This window comes from Cryptomeria japonica, chromosome 9 (genome assembly GCF_030272615.1).
Source record: "Cryptomeria japonica chromosome 9, Sugi_1.0, whole genome shotgun sequence".
Taxonomy (NCBI): domain Eukaryota; kingdom Viridiplantae; phylum Streptophyta; class Pinopsida; order Cupressales; family Cupressaceae; genus Cryptomeria; species Cryptomeria japonica.
Genome location: NC_081413.1, coordinates 488171286 through 488187790, shown reverse-complemented (window position 1 = coordinate 488187790; position 16505 = coordinate 488171286).

Genomic DNA, 16505 nt, shown 5'->3' with positions numbered 1-16505 from the left:
GCTTGCCTAGAAGTGGCTTATGAAGACACCTATCTAATGCGCCTCTTTCCTCAGAGTTTGGGGGGAACAACCACGCAATGGTTTTCTCGATTACGAGGTGGCATTAGGACGTTTGAGGAACTAGTCCAAAAGTTCCTCACACATTATTCACACAACATAGAACATGATGTTACCATGGCAGATCTATGCAATACCAAACAAAAGCCAGGGGAGTTGTTTTCAGCTTTCCTACAATGGTGGATGCAATTGTCTAGTAGACATTCTCTTCATCTACCTGAACGAGAGCTAGTGGAAATATTTATTTCCATCTAGACATGAAGGGCACAGAGTCCTTTGAAGACATGATCACCCAGGGATTAAAATGTGAACAGGCCCTTATCAAAAAGGGACTTGTCAAAATATACAATGAACCAAAAGATGGCCCTCGCCCGTGTTTTAACAATGATAAACCCAACTTCTGGAATAAGAACAAGAACATCGTCAATGATGGGGTCATAGATGCAAGGAATGTAAAAATTGCACAACTTGTGGTCAGATTTGTAGGGCAAAATCCCCCTCCTAAAAACAACACCATTGCTCCTCCACAAAATCAAGGTCACAATGTGTTGCAAGAGGAACCAAGACAACGACAACAAAACTATAAACCAAAACGTACATACACACCCTTAGGGGAACCCATCAAAATGAATTGCGTCAATTGGTCTCTTTGAATCTGGTGACCTTACCGAAGACATCTAACTATGAACCTCAGGTCAAACCTCCATGGTGGAGAGATAATGAACATTGTGAATTCCACTAAGGGAAGGGCATAAAATGAGTAACTGCCATAGACTGAAAGATCTTGTTCAAGATCTTATTGACTGAGGAGAAATTGAAATCGAAGGAAATGACCCAAAAACATCAAATGATGATCATCTAATGTTCAAGAATCTGCTTCCATCACATGATAAAAGGGGTCCTTCCACCTCAGGGCAAAACACAGATACAACTAATTATACACAAGTTGCCTATAATTATATTGTGAATCACTTCTATGAAGCTGATGAACAAGCTGCAACCCTCACCATCAAAGATCCAAATCCTGCCTGCAATGTTGTTACACGTCGTAGTAGGATCACTATTAAAGCAGCTCCACAAGGAACACCATCCATCCCTATCCATATTAGAGATTTTGCACTTATCCCCTTCACATAAAATAATCTTGGATCAAGCTCTCCAAGAAGCGTCAGTCCCCGCCAACCTTAACACAGATCAATTTCAAGCCATGGTTGGTAGTCTCAGGTCATCACCATGCCTCACTTTTTCCAAAAGTGACAATGCTTCATTCCAACAACCACATAACACGTCCCTTCACATTGAAGGATTTGTTAAACAACACAGAATCAAGTGAGTCTTGATTGACAATGGAGTCGGCCTGAATATATTCACCTTACAGTTGGCCATAGCATTGGGATATGTAGTTGAATCAGTGGACCCCTGCAAAAAGATAACCATTAAGGCCTATGATGATGCAGAGTATTCTTCCAAAGGAGCGGTTGTGTTACCTGTTAGAGTGGGCCCAGTGATGAAGCACATCATCTGTCAAGTTCTAGACCTTCCTCTGCCATATAATTTGTTGTTAGGAAGACCTTGGATAAATGCCATGCAAGTCGTTCCATCCACCTATCATCAATGTATCAAGTTTCCCCATAATGGTGTAGAAATCACAATCCTTGGCGATGCAAATCCATTTGCATATTGTAACAATATTAACCATCAGCCAGAGATTATCGTTCCTAACAACAAAGAAGCTATCCAGTCCACATCATATGTTAGTCCGGCCTCTCTTTCCAGCTCAATCACCCCTTTACCAAAGCAAGAGAAGCTAAAAAATGAAAATGGCAGAGGAAGGTCATGGGGAATATAATCTAAGCCAACTCTTTTGTGTTGGGAAATTACCCACCTCCCCTAGAACTCGTGGAAAACCTCAAAAGTTTCTTCAACCACCATTGGCCAAGCAAGCATGCACTTTGGTGCAGTTTATCCCTGGTAAAAGTTAGGAAGAGGAAACCAGAGATGAGGACCTAGCATAATGGATCTACAAAGACCATATCACCACAGAAATCCCATAGGCTAAGCTTCCTACTGATAAATATGGAAAAGGCCTCACCATTATGCAAAGAATGGGCTATGATGGTCAGAGTGCTTTGGGACATTGCAAACAAGGACGACACGAGCCCTTGCAACCTGAGTTGAAACCCAAAGATAACACTGGATCAGGCTTTCAAAAAGAAACTCTTCCTAAGCTCAAATTCAAAGGTAAACCCATCAAACCTATGTATCAAATAGTTACTCCAAGGAGTCCCTCCTTGATTATCTTTGTGGCACCAACGAAACCCACTGCACCAACAAAACTGATAATCCCATCAGTAGCACCAGTAGCACCAGTTTCACCAACAAGACTGATAATCAAATTAGAAGCATCACTCACACCCATTGCACCAACAAGACTGATAAAACCATCAGTAGCAGTAGCAGTAGCACCCACAGCATCAAAAAACCCCATAACTCCATCAGCAACATCAGTACCATCGGCAGCCTCAATAGCACTGATAATTATATCAAAAATAGCAGTAGCACCAACAACACTGATACTCCCAGTAGTAGATTCAACGATACTGATAATCCTACCAGTGGCACCAACAACATCAACAACTCCTACAATCCTACCAACAACACCCACAATCCCACCTATAAAAGTGCATACACATGTGACCAAAACACTCTTCAATACAAAAGACACCCCAGACTGGTACAGTAATAGGATGTTAGAGAGTGATTTAGAGACTGACTCGCATGAGTGGGAATTTGATACAGTGAATCTAAATACTTCAGATGAGGAAGACATGTCACCTCTTCTGCCTCGTAAAGATATCCCAATTTATAGAGAGGCTTGGATTAAAACCTTTTGGGGTCGTGAGGAAGCAACACCTTCCATAGGTCCTACATCAAATCTGACACTAGAACCTGACAAGGAGAGTACCATCAATGAACTTCACTCATCTATCTTAACCCCCACTGATGCCTCCTCTGAACTTAACTTAATTGATGAGGTCATGCCCATTATCCACCTTGAACTCATTAACTGGAACCAACCAAATCCCCCATGTTTGGATCACTTCCAAAACAATGAGGTGCTCATCGACTTTTTAGAAATACAGGATCACATACCAAGCAGGGATCACAAAGTTGGATTTTCCATCGAACTTAATAGCACAACATACTTTGGGGCAGATGCCAAACCTTTCAGCTACAAAAATATCACAACAAAACATGGATCTTCGAGTGAAAACCACACAATGGCACTTGTTGATCCACAAAAACTAAAAATAAAGAGCGTATCCAAAGGTGAAAACCTCTTTGAGGCGTCTGAGGATGAAAGGTTTGACATCCTCCCTTCTAGTACAAATCAAGAGAGATTGACAATCCTAATTGAAGAAACAAAATAATTCAATGTGGGGACCCCTGAGACTCCTCACCAAATACATTTGGCATCTCTACTCACTCCAGACGAACAACCAAAATTTGTAGAATTCTTCCAGAAGTGTCAAATCAACTTCACATGGTCTTATGTAGACATGCCTGGTCTAGATCCTAATTTGGTCATGTGTCATCTCACCGTGGCATAAGGAGCTAAACCGGTAAAACAAAAGCTCAGAAAGATGCACCCACAAATTGTTGTGCTTGTCAAGGTAGAACTCAAAAAGATCTTAGATGTTGGTTTCATCTAACCAATCGATTATGTTGATTGGATCTCCAACATTGTACCTATCGGCAATCCTAATGGGGGCATCCATATCTATACTGACTTCAGAGATTTGAATAAGGCATGCCCGAAGGATGACTTCCCCTTACCAAACATCGACATGATTTTCGATCTCACAGTAGGTCATGCCATGCTTTCTCTTATGGATGGATTTCTAGGGTACAACCAGATCAAGATTGCTCCAGAGGATCAACATAAAATTGCTTTCACATGCCCATGGGGAACCTATTGTTGGAATGTGATGCTATTTGGTCTAAAAAATGCAGGGGAAACCTATCAGAGAGTGATGACAACCATCTTTCATGACCTAATGCACACTATAATAGAGGATTATATGATTTACTCACTAAATCATTAACAAGAGAAGGTCATCTAGCAATCCTGGGTCAAATCTTTGCTAGATTAGAGCAAATCTCAAGCAAAGGCATTGAAGTAGATCCGGTGAAAGTCAAAGCAATCATGGACATGCCATCTCCCAAGAACATCAGTCAGTTAAAGACACTACAGGGGTGGCTACAATCAATTCGGAGATTCATTGCACAATTGGCTGATAAGTGTCATCCCTTCATGCATCTATTATACAAGAATATTCACTTTCAATGGGATACAAAGTGCCAGCAAGAATTCCAAATGCTTAAAGATTACCTGATGAATACACCTTTGCTAATCCCACCGGATCCAAGTAGACCTCTATTGTTATATATTTCAGCTACAAATATGACATTAGGAGTACTGGTAACACAACATAATGTAGAAGGAAAAGAGTGTGATGTATACTATATCTCTCACACATTGTTAGGCTATGAACTCAATTACACACCTATTGAGCGAGCTTGCCTAGCAGTCACACTCAATAGGTGTGTAATTGAGTTCATAGCCTAGTCGGTTCCAAATTCAACACACTACGAGTTCTTGGTAGAATAGCTTTGGATCCCCACATATGATATCCCCAAAACTGAAATGATATATCGCCTAGTCAGTTCCAAATCCCCATGGTACGATGAGTTCTACACCTACCTCCGTGATCACACACTCCCTCCTAACCAATCCAATAACCAATACAAAACCTTTATTCGCCAAACCGCTCGATACACCATCATTGCCGAAACCCTATACCAACAAAGTATTGATGGTACTCTCCGTTGATGTTTGGAAAAAGATGAGATAACAAAGGCCTTGGAAGAGGTACATAAAGGAATTTGCAGGGCTCACTCAAGCGGTCCTTCACTTGCAAAGAAGATCATGTGCACTGGATACTATTGGCCATCCATGGAAAAAGAATCCTACTATTTTGTGAGAAAATGCAAGAAGTGCCAAGTTCACAGAGCCCTGATACATGCACCAGCATAGGAATTACAACCAATCACAACACTACGGCCCTTTTGTCAATGGGTACTTGACCTTGTGGGTAAAATTTGTCCATCTTCATCCAACGGCCACAAATTTATCATTATCACCACCAAATACTTCACAAAGTGGATCGAAGCTATTCCATTTACCTGTCACCGGCAAGCAGATCACCCCATTCATCCTTAATTACATCATCTATCAGTATGGTATACCCATGTCCATCATCATAGAAAACGGGCTTCCTTTCAAAAATCAGGATGTTCGTGAGCTCTGTGAGAAGTTTCAAATCCAACACTATTTTTCCACCCCCTATTACCCACAAGGCAATGGTCCGGTCGAAGCATCAAATAAAAACATATTGAGAATCCTCAAGAAGATAGTCAAAGATGCTGGTCATGATTGGCACGTTCAATTAAATCCAGCACTATGGGCGTATCGATCTATCATTCAAACCCCTACAGGTGCAAATCCCTACTCACTAGTCTATAGCGCATAAGCCATCCTTCCTATTGAGGTTGAGATACCATCTCTATAGGTTTCTTTGCATAATCTGATAGATGATGAAGCATACCGAGTTTCCTATCTTCAAGACTTGGAGCTACTTGATGAAAGATGACAAGCTACATACAACCACCTCAAGGCCTATCAACAATGAATGAGTAGAAGCTATAATCATCAGGTTACACCTCATACATTTGAGGTAGGTGATATTGATCTCACGGAGAATCCTCATAATCAACCAAACAAAAAACATCAAGGAAAGTTTGAATCAAATTGGCTGGGTCCATATGTTATCACTGCTATATTTGGATTTGGGGCATATCAGTTTGCTACTTCTGAAGGAGAACCGCTCACAGATCCGATCAACAACATGCACCTCAAACGATTTCATACATAAGTTGTACAGAGCATCAGGCTCCAATACATACCAGAAAAACACCAAAAACATTCAGAAAAATGTCTTGAAGAAAATACAAAAAAAAAAAATGGTAAAAAGACAAATCATGCATCCAAACGATGAACAACCCACTCCGCTGGCACCTTGGGTAAGTATGATGGTGAAAACTTGGCAAACATGCACCACTCGTAAAGGCTATGGCTCCATTGTCTTTCAGACTTGTTGCGATCACATCCATTTCATCCATTCATTCATCATTCAAACCATGGCTTGTTATTGATTTGCAATTAGGGATAGTACTTCATGTGTCCTGCATCTTGCTTTTCATAGTAATGTCTAAACTGGGGGCAATACTCTTAACCTATTGATGGAAGTGGATTCTACATTATTTGTGATTCATTGATTTCCTCATTCAAAACTGTTTGGAAACAAAATCCAAAAACATTCAAAAAACACTCACAAAATCCAAAAACATTCAAAAAACACTCACAAAATCCAAAAACATTCAAAAACACTCACAAAATCCAAAAACATGATAAAACATAAAAAATCAATTAAAAACATGGCAACGCATAAAACCCTTTGTACATACACATCGCAAACAAACATCAAACAAACATTTGGAGCTACTCAAACAATGATCACTTATCAAATCAATCAATCAATCAACACAGATACACACAACTATCTTAACAAGGTTGCATCCTTCCTTCCAAAACAAAGACATGATAACATTTTCTTTGACAGGAAAATTATGTTTAAGCTATCAAGTACTTGGTCGATTTGTTAGTTATTTATTCATTTATATCAGGTTCCTATGTACTCTGGGATATCCACAAGTGATTAGAGTAGTCAGGATGGTTCCTAAGTATCATTTTATTTATTATTTTTGAATTGTTCCAATGAAGTTTTGGGGCATGTACTAATGGTGTCTACATGGGAAGTTCACTAAGCTATGTGATCATATGCAAAAATCTAATTATGGATCACTATGTCTTACTGACTACAACGTATACCTCGACCATCTACACACGAACCAGAATGGAGGGTCCCATTCTTTTACTTGTCTCAAATGCTTTCTTACAGGTGAAATGCTCCAAACTTGGTTCCTACTACCTCGGCCAAGAACAATACTACCATGCTCAATGAGGAAAATAAAGCACTATGAATACTCTATGGAACGTCATTCCATCTCATCTATTTATATTGCATTCTGTTGCATATCACCCATCCATTTGCTCATTCGTTATTCATATCCATTGTTGCATGCAAATAACTTGTCTTGGGTACAAAATCGTGATGAAGTTCTCTGATACATCATCTCACATTTGCATTCCACATTTGCAAATTCTCACCAACTTGCATTTATAAATAATGTAGGCTTGGCATTCTCATGTTAGTGACATAAACTGCATTTAATTCATTATCATTTAGTTTCACTTCAATTCATTTCAATAATCATTTAAGTGCATTAATTTGTTAATCCACTTTAAGGCATTTAACACATCAGATGCATTTATTATCATTTACTTGCATTTCATTTAAGTGCATTTGGTTATCAAGAGCATTCATTCATTCATATAGTGCAATCATTTTCACAACATTCATTATGCATTCCTTTCATGTTAATTGCATTATGGTGCAGTTATTCATTATCATGTTAATTGCATTAAGGTGCAATTATTCGTTATTCTTTTAATTGCATTAAGGTGCAATTATTCATCATCCCTTAGTTGCATTTATTTACATTGTCATTTCACTTTCATTTATCACTTAGTTATGTTTGGAATCTTTTTAAGTCATTTAGATTCATTTTTACATCACATTACTTAAATACATTTCTTTCAAGTGCCTTCATACATAAATATTTGTATTCACATGTTTGTTTATCCATATAAAGTGCATTCATTTAGAATCATACAAAAACATTTGTCTCAGCATTTGTTTATACATGTAAAAAATGCATTCATTTAGGAACATAAACATTTGATTCATTTAGGTTCATCCTAAACAACCTGCATCATTTACTCATATCCTCATATCATCAACATAAAACAAGTATTATCTATCCCATAATCATCATCATTCACTCATCAATATGCATACATAGTCAGCACTGCATCACATAACCGCATTACAACAAAGTATCATACATCTGCTAACCTGCATCCACATGTTAGCACCACATCCATAACATGCATATAGAAATCATAAAATCATCACCATACACATATAGAAAGCAAAATCATCCATAGCATGCATCTAAGCATAAATTATAAATCATCATCCTGCATAAACCCATACATATCATCAATATGCATATCATCACAAAATATGGGATCTCCTCATATATCATCTCGCAAAAACATACATGTATCAGAGTACAATGATGTCAAAAATATATCGGCTACCAAGAGCCATCCAAGTCACAATCCAAAATAACAATGTAACAAGTACATAAACTCTCTCAAATGGCACTCTGGCTAGATGTTGCACCACCATCACCACCTACTCCACCACTACCCCCTGCTCCACCTGCACTATCTCATCATGGAGGACCCATAACACCACCACTGCTCTGTATCCTCTAAGATCACTCTGACCTCACTGGTTGCATTTGGGAATAGCTCAATGCCCGCTAATTGGATGGCACCACCTGCTCATATAAACCCTACCAATAGTCAATCTCTCCACCTGTCTGTTGTAGTTCCCTCACCATCGAATCAGTAAAACCATGTCCCTGTGCTCCCTCCAAGACCCAAACTCTCTCCTGCAGCTAGATCACCCTATCAACTACATCATCTCGCTCTCACCTCACTACTGTCAACTCTGACTCCCATGCAAACAACTGAACATCTCTAGCTGCAATCTCTGCCTCACTATCCTCCAACCGTGCCTCAGCTGCTATTAGTCAAGTCTGTAAATATACTATCATGTGCTCCTGCAGGTCTCCCCCTCCCATCTCCATAGGATCCTCTCCTCCACCTGTAGCTCCCTCTCCCATCTCCATCGGTGCTCCACCCTCACCAATATCGCTACCTCCTACTCTGGCTGCTCCCTGTATCAAAGGACCCTATGACAGTCGCAATGGTTGTCCCCCTTTACCTCTCCTCTGTAATCATCCTCCTCCACCACCTCCACCTCCAAATCCACCCCCAACCCCTCCACCTCCTCTTGCTCCTCCAAAACCTCCTCAACCTCCTCCTCCACCTCCATCTTCTCCTCCTCCTCCATCACCTCCATCCCCTCCTCCTACTCCTCGGCTTCCTCTCCTCCTCCATCACTGTCTCATGTCATCCTCAAAGGATGGTATCAGCTCGGCTGGATCTAAAATGTGTGGAATAGGATGTGTAGTACGATACTGCGTGTACTCCTCTATCACCCCTGCATCCACAATCTCGAGCCTCATATGTCATGGTCTCGCCTGTAAGGTCCGAAACTTGGCTAGGGTCTGATTGTACGGTAACACTGGCCCCCACTTAAATCTCTCTCATACTTCCCGTGCATACTCCCTTGATCACCTCAGCAACCCCTACCTTCGTCCAAACTGTCTCATCACTCTACCTAGTACCTGTCTCTCTACATTGTAGGTTTTCCTACCAATCAAAAACTGTGTCATAAATACATATAGCAAGGCCTCTACATCATCCTCCCAAGGTTCACACTCAATATATGGCCTCCATATCACTGTATCCAAATCATCTAATGCTCGCTGCCAAAACTCCAACTTCCCCAAGTGGGGCTGGCTCATCATACCTCCATACATATACACATAGGGCTGATTTGTTGCCCTAAACCTCAAGCTGACCGGTCATGTCACTGGCAGGTGCTCCCATGCCCAGATATGTAGCAATGTAATCCCTACCCCTAGAGAACTCATCTCTCGATATACACCCTCATGTAGCTCCCTGTACAAATGTGAAAGCATGCATGGTTCCCATGCATAGCGGGTCCCATCTGTCACCATGTGCTTTATGACCTGGCCCCAACCCACAACCAGTCCATGTGATCGTCGATTGGGGAAAAGCAAGCTCCCAATAGTGCCTGATAAAATAGCTGGTAGTGGCTCATACAAGGCAGCAATCTCCTCCCATGCTATCGAGCCATCATGAATATACACGTCCTCTGGAAACATTCATCACATAGCTGTTGTCCCCAATGCTCGATCATATGTCACCAGCTCCCCTTGGATTGGGATGTGTAGTATCCTCTACACATCCTCTAGGGTAACTATCATCTCTCTTGTCGCCAGGTGGAAGGTACACGTCTCACTATGCAATTGCTCAACTAGTGTTGTCATCAGTCCATGATTCATCAAAATCACAGGGAGATACAACATATCGTATAAACTAGTCGAAGCAATACAATATACCTCTATCTCTATCAACTGCCCTCGCAGCTGCTGTATGGCAAGATGCTGCTCCGGCATCTGTAAGACGGGAAGATCCTCCTACACATACACACATCAAACATCATCATCAGTTGTTTTGTTTCAAACTTTCTTAAGTTTAAACCTAGACTATCAACAAATACTTTGATCAAGTATCTTCGAGTCTCAACAGGTAAGCGATCATGGCAAACCTAGACTACAATAGGCATTTATCATAATGACCTAGTCCTAATGGGGTGGCTATGATTCAAAACAAGTCATCTATCCATCCACCCAACACAGGCATCAGGAGATCATTTTCCGAACATTGGGGCATCTATTTTTTGGACAATAGCGCTATTCTACTAACAATCGCGCTACAATCTATACACAATAGAGCTAAAACCACACAAGCGCTAAATGAACCACACAAATGCGCCATTCCATGACAATAGCGCTACAACATTGATCCAATAGCGCTAACAATGCAATCGCACTATTACTAATATACAAATGTGCTACACCCATCGACGACGCTAAAACTACCACCCAAGAGCGCCATTGCGGCACAAAATCGCTATTTGGGCTAACAAAAGCGCTAAAACTGTATTGTCTTGATTAGACTTGGACGCTTGCAAAAAAATATCAAAAAAGCATAAAAAGAACAAATTCAAATTTTTGTACCCCTGGTCCGTAGTCATCTGGCCGCTGGAATCGACGGATCCACTCTAGTCGATGATCTACTATAGGTACCGACATGATGATCACTGCTCACTCCACCAAAAGTCACTATCAGAGCTCTAAATTGCTACGGAGATGGATGCAAATGAACCTGTTTTTACTCATTCACCCCCATATATACCCTCTAGCCCTAACCCAATTTCTCCCCGCTCGTCGTCGTGGTCCCTGTGAACTTCCAATGCCTCTTATTTCTTTGTTTTAATTCTGATTTCTTCCATTCGTTCACCATTAGTGCTAATTTTTTCTATTCTACCTCCCCTCTACTTTTCGTCCTTTTTCGAGAGATCGCCCGATTTTTTGAAATTTTTCAGCCCATCTCTTGAAGGGGCATACCACCCACTAAATTAATATTTATGGGGTATATTTCTTCACACCTATTTTTCTTTCTTTGAAATGACACGATAAACCGCACCGTCTCAAAGAGGGGCAAATGTAGTCACATAAATCTGTCCACTTAATTAAATGAATATTTACTATTTATTTGATTATTTAACCATCAATAGTCAGTTAATTAATTCATCATCAACCCCTTCTCCTATTAATTAAATAAATTATTGAATTTATTTAAATTAATTCATTGAGCTACATTCTAAATCAATTAAATGAATAAAACATATTTATTTTATCTAACCCCCCTTTTCCTCTTTTAAATAAATAATAAAACATTTATTTAAATCCCTAAACTACCCCCTCCCACTTGCATTCTCCTACAAATGCAAGTTGCAACCACAATTGAAATAAATTAATTTAATTTTAATAAAATTCTATTTTCCCTCACCCACCAAACCCACTTGCAATCCTAAATCCCCTTCTAGACTCTTCTAACCACTTTCTAGATTCTTCTAACCGCTCCTAATTAGCCTAATCCATCTCCTAAATATTGTCACATTCCTAAGCAACTTGAAGTCACTTCTCAAAGCCTCCAAAGTATTTGAAAATAATTTAATGCTTTATATGTTCAACAAGCTAACCCCTAAAGTCTTCCAAACCACTAATGGCTCTTACATGACCATTAATGGATCTTACATAACCATTTATGGTTAAATCCACTTGCCCACATGGTTAGAGACTTTACCTCTAACTCAACCCTCATTTGACTCATGGGTCTCTTCAAGCATTTATTGCTTTGACCATTGTTATCCTCACTAACTCTTGCACAATAGTTTATCCATTGGATAAAGGCATTATTTATTGGATAGTGGCTTTATTCATTCAACTCAACACTAACCTTACCTCCCAAGTTAACCTTCAAGTCATGTCAAGCATTTAATGCTTCTTCTCTCTCCTCCCAACCCATCTCATGATGACATTTGTCATCCTGGGGTTGGATTGAAAACCCTCACATGGATCATAAACCCATCAATCCCAATCCTTGTTGAGATTACTCAATCTCAACCATCCATTTCTCTATTTTTCCTATAAATAGAGTTCATTCCTTCATAATCCAGATCATGAAATCTTGTATGCATCTAAGTTATAGTGAATTTTAGAGAGCATTTTAGAGTAAAATCATAATCCACATTGTCTTTTGGTTAAAATTGATAATAGATAATTAACTCATTTTCTCTCATTCCTAGCTAGCTTGCATTTGCATATTTTCATAACCATCTTCAATCTTGAATCTCCATAAGACTTCCATAGTAGTACAAAGTTGAGAGCTACACCCATGTGGAACTTGGAGAGGAGAGGAATAGGGGAGGAGCAACTATGAGCATCTTGGTTAACATTTGGACGAGTGTATTTTATCTCTTTTATATTTGCATGTTTTCGATTTCATGTTTAATATCTCTCTTGATATGCTTGCTTAGGATAATCTTTTGTTGCTAACACTAATGTTTGAACTTGTTTCTTGTGTTGTTGTGTTTGTATTACTATTCTAATCCTTTTTGCAAAGCATCATATACAATTATCCAAACCATGGTGAGGATTTACCTATGATGTCTGATTATGCACAAAAGGTTTTATTTTGAATATGTACAATGGTAGCAAATGGATGCAAGCAAAAAGATGCGTGACCGAATAGATGAAAAAGCTAGCTTACAAATAGCACCTATTTCCAAGTTTTCACTATTTGTTTTTATTGCACTTTTTCTCATTTTTCTTTCTTTTTTTCATTTTTTGGATTTTTGCTTTTTTTTTATTTTTTTGTATTTTTCTTTTTTTTTGATTTTTTTTAATTTTCTTTCTTTTTTTATTTTTATTTATAATTTTCCAGACATAAAACTTTTTGGGATGCAGACTGTTAATAGGTTCTTCAAGCGGATCTCCTTCAGGTGTTGATAACTGATAAGCACTGGATCCATATGCAGCTGTGAATGATGAAGGGGCTCAACCAATTTGGCTCAAACTTCCCTTTCTTTTCTTGATCATGTTGGTTACATGGATTCTCTTCTAGCACTAGATCTCCAACTTGAAATGCCCTAGGCTTAACCTTGTGATTGTAGCTTCGTGACATTCTTTGTTGGTATGCTCTCAAATGATCAAAGGCATTTTGGTGGTGTTCTTGCAATAATTATAGCTCTTGTATCCTAAACACTCATTGTTCTTCATCTGGAATAAGACCCTTGAGTGATACAAACAGAGATGGTATTTCTACCTCAATAGGAAATATGACTTCATATCCATAAACAAGAGAATATGGGGTGACACTGTGGGTGTGTAGATACTGGTACAATACACCCATAGAGCAGGATTCAGTTGAAAAAGACAATCTCTGCCAACATCATTGACTGTCTTTTTTAGGATTTTCAAAGTTGTTTTATTTCATGCTTTTGCTTGACCATTCCCTTGAGGATAATATGGTGTCGAGAATGTATGTTGAATTTCAAATTTCTCATAGAGTTCTTGTACATCTTGATTCTTAAAAGGTCATCCATTATCAGTAATGATAGTCATGGGAATGCCATAGCGACATATAATATAATTCAATATGAAAGAAATAATCAGTTTCCCTATGACATTTGTGAGAGATACTGCTTCAATCCATTTTTATGAAATATTCGGTAGCTATGAGAATAAATTTGGAATATTGGAAGAAGGAGGATGAATTTTTCCCACTAGGTCAAGACCCCATTGACAAAAAGGCCAGGATGTTGCTAAAGCATTGAGCTCCTAAGATGGTGCATGTATGAGATTGCCATGGATTTGATAATGCTTACACTTCTTAATGAACTGAAAAGAATCTCTTTCCAAATTTGGCCAATAATATCCCAATCGTATGAGTTTTTTTGGGAGAGTAAGACCACTTGAATGAGTACCACAGATACCATTATGAAATTGTTTCAAGGCCTTCTCAGATTCTTCTTGCTTAAGGCATCTAAGGAAAGTATTTTCCAGACCTCGTCTATAGAGTGTATTCACGATAATAGTGTAGAGAGAAAATTGTTGAATGAAACTCTACTTTTAGTTTCTTGATAGGTCAGGAGGAAGGGTACCATCTTTCAAGTAGGTATATATTTGGCCATAGCAGGAGGAATCAGGTCCAACTAGGTGGCATATGAGTTGGTTATTAGGACAATCATAGGCAGGATAAAACAATTCTTCCACCAGGGATTTGTAACGATCTTGGTTTTTGTGTGTTTGGAGTAAAGACGCAATTGAAGCCATGGTGTTTGCTGCTTTATTGTCATTTCTTGGGTTTTGTTCAAAATAATTTTCCACAAAGTACTTTTTGAAGTCATTGACCATCCTTTTGTAAGGCATTAGTTTATCATCTTTTGTTTTGTAATTATCGTTGACTTGATTGATTACTAGCTGAGAATCTCCATAAACCTAGAAATTTGTGATGTTCCATTCTACAACCATCTTGATTCTTGTGACCAATGCCTTATATTCTGCCATATTGTTGGTGCAAGTAAAATTCAATTTATATGACTTCGAAATGGTATGACCTTGAGATGTGATGAATAGTATGCCCACTCCTGATCCATGCTATGTATAAGAACCATGAAAATACAACTACCAAGTTTTCTTGGTAACTGTGTGGACATCAGCATCTGGAAATTCAATGTGCAATGTATGATCGTCATAGAGTGGTGCCTCTGCAAATTGGTTGATGATCACCTTCCCTTTGATGGATTTTCTATCAGCATACTCAATATGAAACTCGCTCAAGATCATCATCCACTTTGCTAATCTACCTATTAAGGCCACCTTGCCAAGAAGATATTTCAATGGATCTTATTTTGGCTATTAGTTTGATTGAGGGGGTTAGCATATAGTGTCACAGCTTCTGGGATGCAAACACTACTTCTAGACATGCTTTCTCAATAGGTGAGTAATTGAGCTCATATCCAACTAAGGTCCTACTTATGTAATAGATGGCTTGTTATTTTCCTTCATGATCTTGTTGTGCTAACAAAGCTCCCAATGATACATTAGTGACTGATATATAATGAAACAATGGTTTGCATTGGATTGGTGACATCAACACAAGTGGATTCATCAGATATTCTTTTATTTCATTGAAGGCTTGTTCACATTTGTCATCCCATTTGAAAGCAACATTTTTATGCAGTAGATGAGCAATAGGATAACACCTATCTACTAATTGAGTGGTGAACCTTCTGATGGACTAAAATCTTCCTTGGAGAGAACATAGTTGATTGATATTTTTAGAAGATTTTATTTCCATGATTTCCTTTACTTTAGTCGGGTCTACTTCTATCCCTCGCTCTGAAACAATATATCCCAGAAGTCTGCTAGATGTGACTCCAAAAGCACATTTCTTTGGATTTAACTGTAGCTTAAAGTTTTCTAATTTGTCAAAGATCTTACCTAGGATTTCCATATGTATTTCTCTAGTGTGTGATTTTGATGGACTTGAAAAGCACTGAGAGGGGGGGTTGAATCAGTGACACCAAATTAAACACTACTTCAAACACTAACCAGTAGATGAACTTAACAAAGCTTTTAAACACAATGCATGCAATCCAAAATGATATTACAACATCCACAAAAAGTAAAGCATCACCATAACACAAGTGTTTATACGTGGAAAACCCAAATAGGTAAAAACCATGGTGAGATGGACCTCACAAGTTAACTATCTGTAGTAATAGATAACTGACCGGTTAAGGTCTATAAAGTGCTCTGCTAGGAGCGAAACTTGTTAGAGATCCCAAAGCTTGATTAGAAGCTCATACCCTGTTAAGAGTAGTACCCTGTTAGGAGTAACCTCGCTGGAGGATTTAAGAATCCAAACTAATGGATCACCTTGCTAAAGGATTTATACATTGAATCTTGTTAGAGCTTACTCGGTTAAGGGATTTGATTCTGTTGTAATGGTTAGAAAAAAACAAGAATGGTTTGATCTATTCTGAGTAGCACAATACTTTCTTGAT